Source organism: Tiliqua scincoides, chromosome 2 (assembly GCF_035046505.1).
Source record: "Tiliqua scincoides isolate rTilSci1 chromosome 2, rTilSci1.hap2, whole genome shotgun sequence".
Classification (NCBI taxonomy): Eukaryota; Metazoa; Chordata; class Lepidosauria; order Squamata; family Scincidae; genus Tiliqua; species Tiliqua scincoides.
In genome coordinates this window covers 36,701,789-36,711,872 of record NC_089822.1, presented here as the reverse complement: position 1 = coordinate 36,711,872, position 10,084 = coordinate 36,701,789, and the positions used below count along the sequence as shown (strand labels likewise).

General features: G+C 45.4%; 1 pseudogene; it reads right to left on the bottom strand.

Moving 5' to 3' along the window:
• Positions 1-7,724: 7,724 nt before the first annotated feature.
• Positions 7,725-9,672, bottom strand: LOC136638505 (uncharacterized; annotated as a pseudogene).
• Between the last annotated feature and the right edge of the window lie 412 nt (positions 9,673-10,084).

Here is a 10,084-nt window from a genome sequence, read left to right as displayed (position 1 = left end):
AGTTGGTGCTGAACCCAGTGCTGGCTGGACACCACCCGGAGCCAAGTAAGATCTCAGAGCAACAGTGAAGGCCTCAAGGGTGGAGGGAAGCATTCTGGGGTGGGGGAAGAACTGGGGCATGAGGGAGGTGGGATCCTAAACTCTGTGTCAGGCCGGTGCAGACTTGAGAAGCCTAATTGGAGGGCTTGGGGCTTTTCCCAGGGGAAGGGGACAAAAGTTCCCTTTCATTGAGACCTCTGGTGGTTGCTGCAAGATGCAGCAGTAACCGCTTTGGTGCTGCTGCACCCAGCAGCGGCGCTGCCTTTAGGATTGGGCTGTTAATGGGCCTTTGGCCTGAACCAGCAGGTCTCTTTTTACATTCTTATGAATGGAAGGAGTAGCAACAAGTGGTGCTCTGAAACACCAGTGAGGTGAAAGCAACAGGGATGCCTGAAATGAGAGTGATCAGTGGCCTTAACTAGTCCATGTTGCAGATCAGATGTGGAATTTGGTCCTCAGCCGAACCCATCTGCTGGTGTCTTGAATCCAGGAGTGTGGGGGTAATGGTGTAATAACATTTTGTAAGCAGCCTTAGGCATTTGCTTTGGCAGGGGACAGATAGGGCACAATTTTTTTAAATAAATAAATGAACAGATAAAGTAATGGTAGGTTGAGAACTTTTCCCCCTGCTGACTAGACAAAGGAGCACCTTTTAAAATGATGGTTCTTTGATATTTAGCAGAGGAAGAACAACTCTCTCCATTTCATCCCAACTTCTCTTTTCCAGTGGCTCTTTGCTGGTGCTTCTCATGTCAATTTTTTTTTTTTTTTAAAGATTCTGAGCCCTTTGGGGACAGGAAACAGCTTTTCTTTTTTTTGCTGTGATTTTTTTCTTCTTGAAAAGTGGTGTATAATAGTACTTAAAAATGACAACACCAATCATACATTCATTTTGGTTATAACCAGAGCAGTGCTTCCAAGGCTTGGGAAGCCACTGCACCCCACTGTTTAGCACCAGAATACTTGCATTCAGTTCCAGAAAGATGGTGATATATGGGAAAGGATTCAGAATAGAGCTGCAAAGATGTCCCAAAGTCTAGGTTGAAGAGTCTCTGAGAAAAAGGAAGACAGAATTTTTAGCCTAGGGAATGCAAGATAAAGGAGAGGGTAAATGGTTTTTAAATATTAAAAGCAAAGAAAGAAGGGGAGGGACAACTGTGCAACCTACTGGATGTGCTTTCAAAAGATAGTGTGGCTTATGAGGATTCATGATTATCTAGGAATGAAATAAAAAGGGTGAACCCAGGTGAGCCTATCTGGTTATTTTAAAGGGTGAGCCCATAGTCTTTATATTTGGATTTCAGCTGTAATATATGTATTTTTGTGTGTGTGTGTGCCCATCTATGTGGTTAATAAAATATTATTTTAATATACATTATGTGTGTTTTAATATAACAGGTGACTGGTTCAATGAAGGGGATACTTTTGTTCATAATTAGCAAGATGGCCCCCCATGAAATGTAGCAAAATGGTGGTAAGGAAGTAGGAAAACTTTAATTCTTTGTTCTGAAAATCCAGTTGAAGTTTTTTTCTCCTAAAAATAGACTCAGAGAAGGTTAGAGTTGGAGGAGCTCTTGGATGTCAATTAGCCATCCAGGGCATAATGACTTATAGAAAAGCAATGATGGGGACTAAGTAAAGGGGAGGTATCAACAGATCCCGTATCTGCAGATTCAGAGCCCAATCCTGTGGTCGGCGGCATGGCTCGGTGCTGCCAACCACAGTCGCAAACGTGCCGTAAGGCACGTTTGTGGGGCTTACTGCTGGGCTCCCGCCAGTGCTAGCCCAGCACCAGCCGGTGGTAGGCTAGAATGGGGCGGTCACCTAGCTCCCGCGGCTCAGCAGTTTCCCAGACCACCGAGCTGCGGAACAGGAGACAAGGGTGTGGACGGGGGAGGGGAGGAGGTGTTCCGGGGAGGGGAGAGGCCAGCAGGGGGTGGAGAGAGGGCAGGTGGGAGGTGTACTGGGGGCGGGTGGGAGGAGGATCTGTGGAGCTCTGCTCTGCAGGATCCAAGGCGTTCGTATAGGGCTGCGCGCCCTACACAAGCGCCTTTACCTAAAGTGAGTAGCCCCATAGTAAAGTGAGTAACCCCTTTGCTGGGCTACTTACCTTACTTGGGGGAAGGGAACAAACGTGCCTCCTTGGTGCCGCCGAGCCTGGGCACCCCAGGAAACTCAGGATTGAGCTGCCTGTTATCCACAGATTGGGTCCACAGGGTCCCCCCATGTGCCCCCTGTGCGTGCCCCCTCCAGAGGTGAGGGGAGCTCTGCTTTCTTCGCCTCTAGAGGGGCTTCTGAGTTCAGCAGATCCATAGCCTCTATGGGGCTCATTTTGAGCTTTAGAGCTCAAAAGATGTGACTTACGGTTTCGTGGTCAAACCAGAAGTGACGTTTTTAATGCCTTTAAAGCAGTGGTTCTCACACATTTAGCACCGGGACTCACTTTTTATATGTCAGAATCTGTCAGGATCCACCGGAAGTGATGTCATGACTGGAAGTGATGTCATCAAGCAGGAAAATTTGTAACTATCCTAGGCTGCAATCCTTCTCACACTTACCCCGGAGTAAGTCCCATTTACTATCATTGTTAAAATTATATACATAGTAGCTTGTTAAAAGTACAGGTCTGTAACATTTCCCCAAATGCAGTCACATACCATGGTAGAATCAAGTCTAATATATTAAAAATAAAATACTGAAATGAATGGGGACCCACCTGAAATTGGATCGCAACCCACCTAGTGGGTCCTGAAACACTGCTTTAAAGCATACGGAACTTTCCTGGGCCTCCAAATGCCTTATAAGGCCTTAAAAACATGTCCATGAAACCAGAAGTCACATATTTTGAGCTCTAAAGATCGGTTTGAGCCTGGCAGAGACTGTTGACGGATATCCATGGCCTCTGCTGAGCTCAGAAGCCCCTTCAGAGGGAAAGCAAGCCTGGCTCCTCTTTCCTTCAGAGGGTCTGGACCAGAAACAGCCCATATGTTTCAGCTATCTTTTTGTTTCGTCTACAAACAAAAAATAACTCCCCACATAGCTACATTATGCAAGCAGGAGCACATCTAGTTTGACTTTCATTTATGATAAGCTAACAGAAAACAAAAAATATTTTGAAAATTCAATTCCAGTTTTTATAGCAATGTATCCATTTATGTACCTAAGACTCGTCAAAACCCAGCATCCTGTTTCCAACAGTGGCCCACCAGCAGTCTCTCGGAAGCTGACAAACTGAGAGAGAGGCATCTCTCTTGCTCACCATTGCTTCCTGCAGCTGGTGTTCAACCATCCTGTCCAGTAGCCACTGACAGATCTGCCCTCCAAGAATTTGTCCAATCTCCTTGTAAACCATCTTAGCTAAGGGCCATCATTGCATACTGTGGTAGCAGATTAATCCACAGACTAATGCACTGCGTGAGAAAGTGCCTCATTTTGTCCATTCTAAATCTTTCACTTCTTTGTAGACAGGCACCAGGTATGTAACCACAGGGTAAGCTGCTTGTCCCAAAGAGATGTTCAAATGACCTTGGTATGTGCTTTCTTGCCTTGAGATTACTGGATTGTCTCTAGACCAGGGCTCTCTGATCTCCAGCCTACAGGCCGGATCCTGTGCCTTTCCTAAGCACACCCCTGCGTGAATAGCACTTACTGTTCCACAGCAGAGTCTCTGGAAAGCACCTCTGTGCACCTCCATTCTTCGCTGTGCCCATCTGCTTCCAGCTTCTGACACCCCAACAGGCTTTGTGCCTGGATTTCCGAGCAGAAGCAGCTGGAAGGGTGCGCACGGAGGCACTTTGCAGAGGTTCCCTTGCAGAACAGTAAGCTCCGTCTGTGCCAGGGAAGCCTTAGCTGACCACTTTGGAGACCACTGCTCTAGATCAACATCCTGGAACAAAAATGTTACCATGTGTCAGAATCAGATGTGTGGCAAAATGGCCATCTGTTTCATTACATTGTCACTTGTCATGTGAAAGATCCATAATTACAAGAATAAACAGGAAACTTTTCCATTGTGTTAGCCCTGCGATGAGGCCCATCTGAACATTGTTTTCCCATCTGGGAACACATCAACCACATCTGTGAGCCTATATTTTAATATAAATGGCTTTTCATATTAAATATACTGGAAATATTGCAGCTTTCCACTTTCCTTGCATTTTGCATGCTAACAGAAAGGAGAGATACAGGAGCAGATGTCTGTGTGTATCCTCCTGTCTTCAAGCAGATTGAATCTTTCATTAGTGCCATTTGCAGGCTATTGTATTCAGCTAGCTCCTCTGTAATTTCCTTGGCGACATTTAAAACTGTGTTTTATCACAGATATAGGGAAGCAGATACTGTAATTAAAGGTCTTGATACTTGACTTCTTTTGTGCCATGAGTATGAAATTAAATTAAAATAACAGCAAAGTCTCTGCATTTTTTTTTGAAGGTTCTAGAATAATCCATGTAACTTATTTTTGCCAGTTTATCCATGTGCTGTCACTACCATGTGTTTTCATCTGCTTAAAAAGGACCAATATTTGGAAAGAAACAAACTAAAGTCAATGCATTCTTTTTGGAAGATTCTAGAATAATCCATGTAACTTATTTTTGCCAGTTTATCCATGTGCTGTCTCTACCATGTGTTTTCATCTACTTAAAAAGGACCAATATTTGGAAAGAAAGTCAGGCATTATTTGAATGTATTTCTGACTAGTTTAGCATTTACTTATGTAGTAAATGTGGCCAACAGTAAAGTCTCTGGGGTACTGGGACCACAAATCATACCCAAGTCCGACATTCAAACTAGCAAAATAACCCAGATAAGCAACACCCCCCCCCCCATCTAACAATGATATATAGCCCAGTCAAATCTCAAAAAACTAACTTACAATATATAGGGAAAATGGATAAGAGAAGAAAGATGGCCCTTTCACAGTAATGGAATAGACCTCATTGATCTGCACTAATCATTAGGGAACAAACCCTTTGAGAGAGCAACTATTACTTAAACACACACACACACACACACACACACAGTAAAATTTAATTCCTGACATAACCATTTGGGCATATCTGACTGACCATGATGGGAGAGAAGCATTCAGATGCTTCTGAAATGTGTATGAATTTATTCTGTCTTGAGGCAACGAGATATCATGATGGCAAGACTGAGATTCTACTGCAACGGACACCATTTGTATCTATGACAGGCGTTGCATCGCTGTTCCTTTACAGTCATTTGCAATTATGAAATTATGTGCTCAGATGGATGTGTTGTTGTCCATCTGGTCAAAAAACCATTCTGCTATTAATCAATGATCTGGATAATGACACAGACCCAGATACTAATGAGGATTGCTTGAAGTTTAGTCAAAATTCCTAGAGTTTACTATGCATAAAAATATAAGACATTATCATCTGTAGCAAATATTTGCTTTATGTTGTCACATGACAAAGAAGCTCCTTCCATGGGAAGAAGGGAACCTTTGGGTGGAATCCAGGATTATTGGACATTTTACAGGGTAACTTGTGCATGAGAAAGTTGATGTTCTTATATAACCCCCAAATAGTACCACATCTAAACATTCCCTTGCAACATGGTCCGCACCTGAACCAGTTAAGGGCAGTGGCATAGCTAGAGGGGGTGCAAAGCACTAACCTCACCTCACCTCAGTGTGCAAGTGGCCCCTCCCCTTCGGAGCTATTCCAGGTAGTGGAAGCAAAATGGAGGCAAATGCTCTGAAGAGGAGGGGGAGGGGCCACCTGTACTCTGCGGTGAGGCTCCCTGCAAAACTTAGTACTGTGCCCTCCCCTCTAACTATGCCACTAGTTGAGGGGAAGCAGTTTTGCTTCAACTCTTGGCTGGAAAAGCACAAGGCTATGAGGTGGATTTAAACAGACCATAGCTAGGTTCCTATGGATGGAGAGCAGGCGGTGGAGCTTTCATGGGAGGTTCTGCTGTGTTGCCTGACAAGCATTTTTACTTCTTTTTATTAATGTGACAAGTGTGACACACAGGTATACACATGAACATACAGGGCCAGCTTTAAGTCAATTTCAGGGTTAATCTACCCATTTTGTTTGTTTACTTGTAGGCTTACATGTATTCAATTTTATATTAAAATGTGCTTAGATCCATTGGGTCCATTAACTCACATGCACTTTATAAGCACACATTTTGATTGCTTTCCATTCTACCATAGAGATATAAAGTCCCTATAGAGATAGAGATATCCCCATAGGCCTTAGGGATGGACCTCAACAAGTGGGAAACCCTGGCCTCTGAGCGGCCCGCTTGGAGGCAGGCTGTGCAGCATGGCCTTTCTCAGTTTGAAGAGACACTTTGCCAACAGTCTGAGGCTAAGAGGCAAAGAAGGAAGGCCCATAGCCAGGGAGACAGACCAGGGACAGACTGCACTTGCTCCTGGTGTGGAAGGGATTGTCACTCCTGGATTGGCCTTTTCAGCCACACTAGACGCTGTGCCAGAACCACCTTTCAGAGCGCGATACCATAGTCTTTCGAGACTGAAGGTTGCCAATACTACTAATAGAGATATAAAGTATATCATAAATTTGATTTACATCTCTAAAATTCTACAGACCTTGGCTGTGAACCTGGGCCCTTCCAAAACATTTCTAATTCGGCCGTGCAGCCAAATTAGGGCTGGCACTATGCACATGGCACTGGGTATCTGCCAAAAGAGCATGACCGAGGTGAATACTATATCTGGGTCTGATCCTGAGGCCTCAGATCCAGATCTCTCTCTCTCTCTCTCTCTCTCTCTCTCTCTCCCCCCCCCTCCTGTTCACAGAGTAACTGCATACATTTAGGATCTAGCAGTATGAATGGCTAAGAAACATTGTACAGGTTGAGTCTCATTATTCGCGAGGGTTCCATTCAGAGAACTCAAGTGGATGGCAAAAATCGCACTAAAGCAAATCAAGTTAAAAATCAAAGTCCCTTTACCCCAGTGATTTAAAAACAGCATTGCTGACCTCTGTGATGTTAAAACACAGTCATTAGACAGACAATCCATCAATCAGTCTTTCTCCAGGGGAGCCAGAAACCCCTAGCTTCACCCAGAGCAAAGTGATCTTTCTTTTAGTGGTCAGGGAAGGGAGTGGTCGCTTTGTCTTGGAGAGAGATTTGCCTTTGCCTTTGGGCTGCCCTCTCTTCCATTAACAAGGCTATTGTTAAACTGTTATTGACTGCTTTCCTTTAATTTAAAGGGCCCTTCTCATCAAGTTGAGATAGGATAATCTGTGAAATATGTGGATAATTAGGTTATACCTGCAAGCCCTTGCACAACTCTCTCTACAATAGTAAGAAAAGCAGTTTTTAAACTGTGATTTTAAAGTGCTGCATTTTTCCCTTTCTCCAGGGAACAGCGCATTCCTTCCCATTTGCAGTGGCAAATCGAGTTGAGTCAAATCTGTGTATAAACAATCCGTGTATAACAAGATTGCACCGGAATTGCTTTTTCATTTTGTTTCGCCTTCCCCATTATTGTTAAATAACACCCCCCCCCCCCAATAATGTGTGTTTGCTGTACCTTCACCCTCTGGTCTCAGCTTTCCCTGCCAAACTATTCAGTGATGTCATTAGTCACGCCTCAGGACCCCAACGTATGATATCACTTTCTCCCATGTGCGCTTGTTAATGCACCTGGTAACAGATGCCCAAACGCTCATTAGTATTTGTTATAGCTTCTTTTCCTTCTTCTTTGCGTTTGTCCCATGTGGTGCTATTTTGGATCCAAGTCGCCGTTTCTCTTGGTTGCAAGCTTGGTCTGGGTGTAGGCAGGCAATTTCCATGTCGCCATGCAGTGTGTCAAGCCAGTGCTCTTTGGTCACCCCATTGGTTCTTTGCCATTGATCTCTAACTGAAGGTCCTTCTGCACCAGTGAATCGCTGGTGGCGCGCAGAACGTGGCTGTACCATTGAAGCCGGGCTTCTCTCAACTTGTCGACGATTGGAGCAATGCCGTACCTTTGCCAGATGTCATCATTGTGCACGTGGTCAAAATGAGCAATACCACTAATCCAATGCAGCATCTTTGTCTCCATGACAGTGAGGTGACATTCAGCTTCTCTTGTCACCGGCCAGCATTCAGCTTCATAGATTGCGACCAGCCAGATGACCGTCTGGTAAATCTTTGACTTGAAATGGTTGCTGATCTTCTTGTTGCAAAGGACACCAGTCATTGTGTGCCACTTTGTCCAGGCTGCATTTACTCATGCAGTGGTCTCATGACTCAGGCTGCCATCAGCCGCAATCATTGAGCTAAGATTTTGGAACATCTCAGCATGTGGCAGGTCGATGTCTTTTATGTGGATTGTCCTGAGCTCATTGGGGTCCATTGTCATGTACTCCGTCTCCTTGATGTTGAGGCAGATGCCAAACAATGCAGATGGTCACTCCAAGCTTGTATTTGCTCCTTGAGGTCCACCTGGTTGTCGGATGCAAGAAGAAAGTCATCCACATAGAGAAGTGTCCATGGCACTGGCTTTTGCAGATCACGGGTGATGATGTCCATCACCATAATGAACAGCAGTGGAGAGAACGCCGAGCCTTGGTGGATGCCAACAGTAATGCAGAAGTCTTTCGACGTTCCAGGGATGGCCTGCACACGACTCTTTAGGTCCTTGTACAAGAGCTTCACCCATCAAACAAGTTCTTCTGGCACTCCTTGGTTACGCAGCGCATACCAGATGACATCATGCGGCACACACCTTTTCAAGGTCAATAAGGTTTTTGCAGTGGTTTTTGCTTCTCTTGGTGCTTCTCTAGCAGGAGACAGGCTAGTTCCACAACCATTGACAAAGCCTGCTTGGTTCATTGTGAGTTGGATGATGTTGCGGATGTGGTGGTCAACGACCCTCTCAAAGATTTTCATTGTGTGAGAGAGGAGGAAAATTGGCTGGTAGTTTGCACAGTCAGCAGGGCTGCCTTTCTTTTTCCAGATTGGGTTGGTTGTGCTTCGTTGATAGTTGACAGGCGTCTTTTGCTCTGTGGTGATCTGGTTGAAGAAGCGCGTGAATCAATCGACTGGGTTCTAGCAGCACGATTTCCAGAGCTTGGCAGCAACGTCATCAGGGCCTTGCCCAGCTTCATTTGTTTCAGTGCCTCTGTGACTTTTTCAGGCCCAATTGACTGCATGGCGGGGTCTATGGGTGGCAGCTGTTTGCGGGATCACCGGGTACGGGAATTCCTCTGTGGAAATTCACTCAAAGTGTGAGCGCCGGCGTTCGGTTGCCTGCCTCCAATCACTGATCAGCTGCCCTCTCTCATTGTTTATGCCACAGAACTTCTCAATATCCTCAGTTTGGCAATGCCGTGACTTGGCGAGTCAGTAGATGTTGCGCTCTCCCTCGCACATGTCAAGCTTCTTGTAGATGTCATAGTGTGCGGCTTTCACAGAGGCAATGGCTTTCTTTGCTTCATGACAAGCGTTCCAGTACTTCTGCCAGTTGGAAGGTGTCTTGTCGTTGAGAAAGATGTGGTAGAGCGACTTTTTGTCTCTCACCTTTACCTTGGCATCATCGGTCTGGAGCCAGGTGTCTTGGTCAATCCGACGTCTGCCGGTCTTCATCACACCGAGTGTTGCACGTGCAGCCTTGCTAATGGCATGTGTTGCCTTCTGCCACATTTCTTCAACAGTCGTTACAGTGGGCAATTGGATGCGTGCGATGAGTTTGGTCTCCTTCTCATTAGTGTTGGTTATAGCATTCTCTTTTCTTCTTTTGCAGCATAGAATGCGCCAGTCACTTCGAGGCCAAGTAAGAAAGTTTTGTTCACCCCCCAACCTGGCTGGGCTAGGAGGATTCCCCCCCCAACTGCTTCAGTAGTCCAATACCACCTGGGTCAGTAATAATAGTTGCAGGTCACAATGGCAGGGGCAGAACATGACATGGCGGATTGATTAGAATTGATTGCTACCCTATTGGTAGCCAGGATGAGAGGGCTGAATTACAATCCCAAGGGGCTACAAGCAGTCTGGGGCCTCATAGGCCATTGGGCTTGTGGGGGAGGGGGGAAGTGCATTAAGCAGAACCAGCATG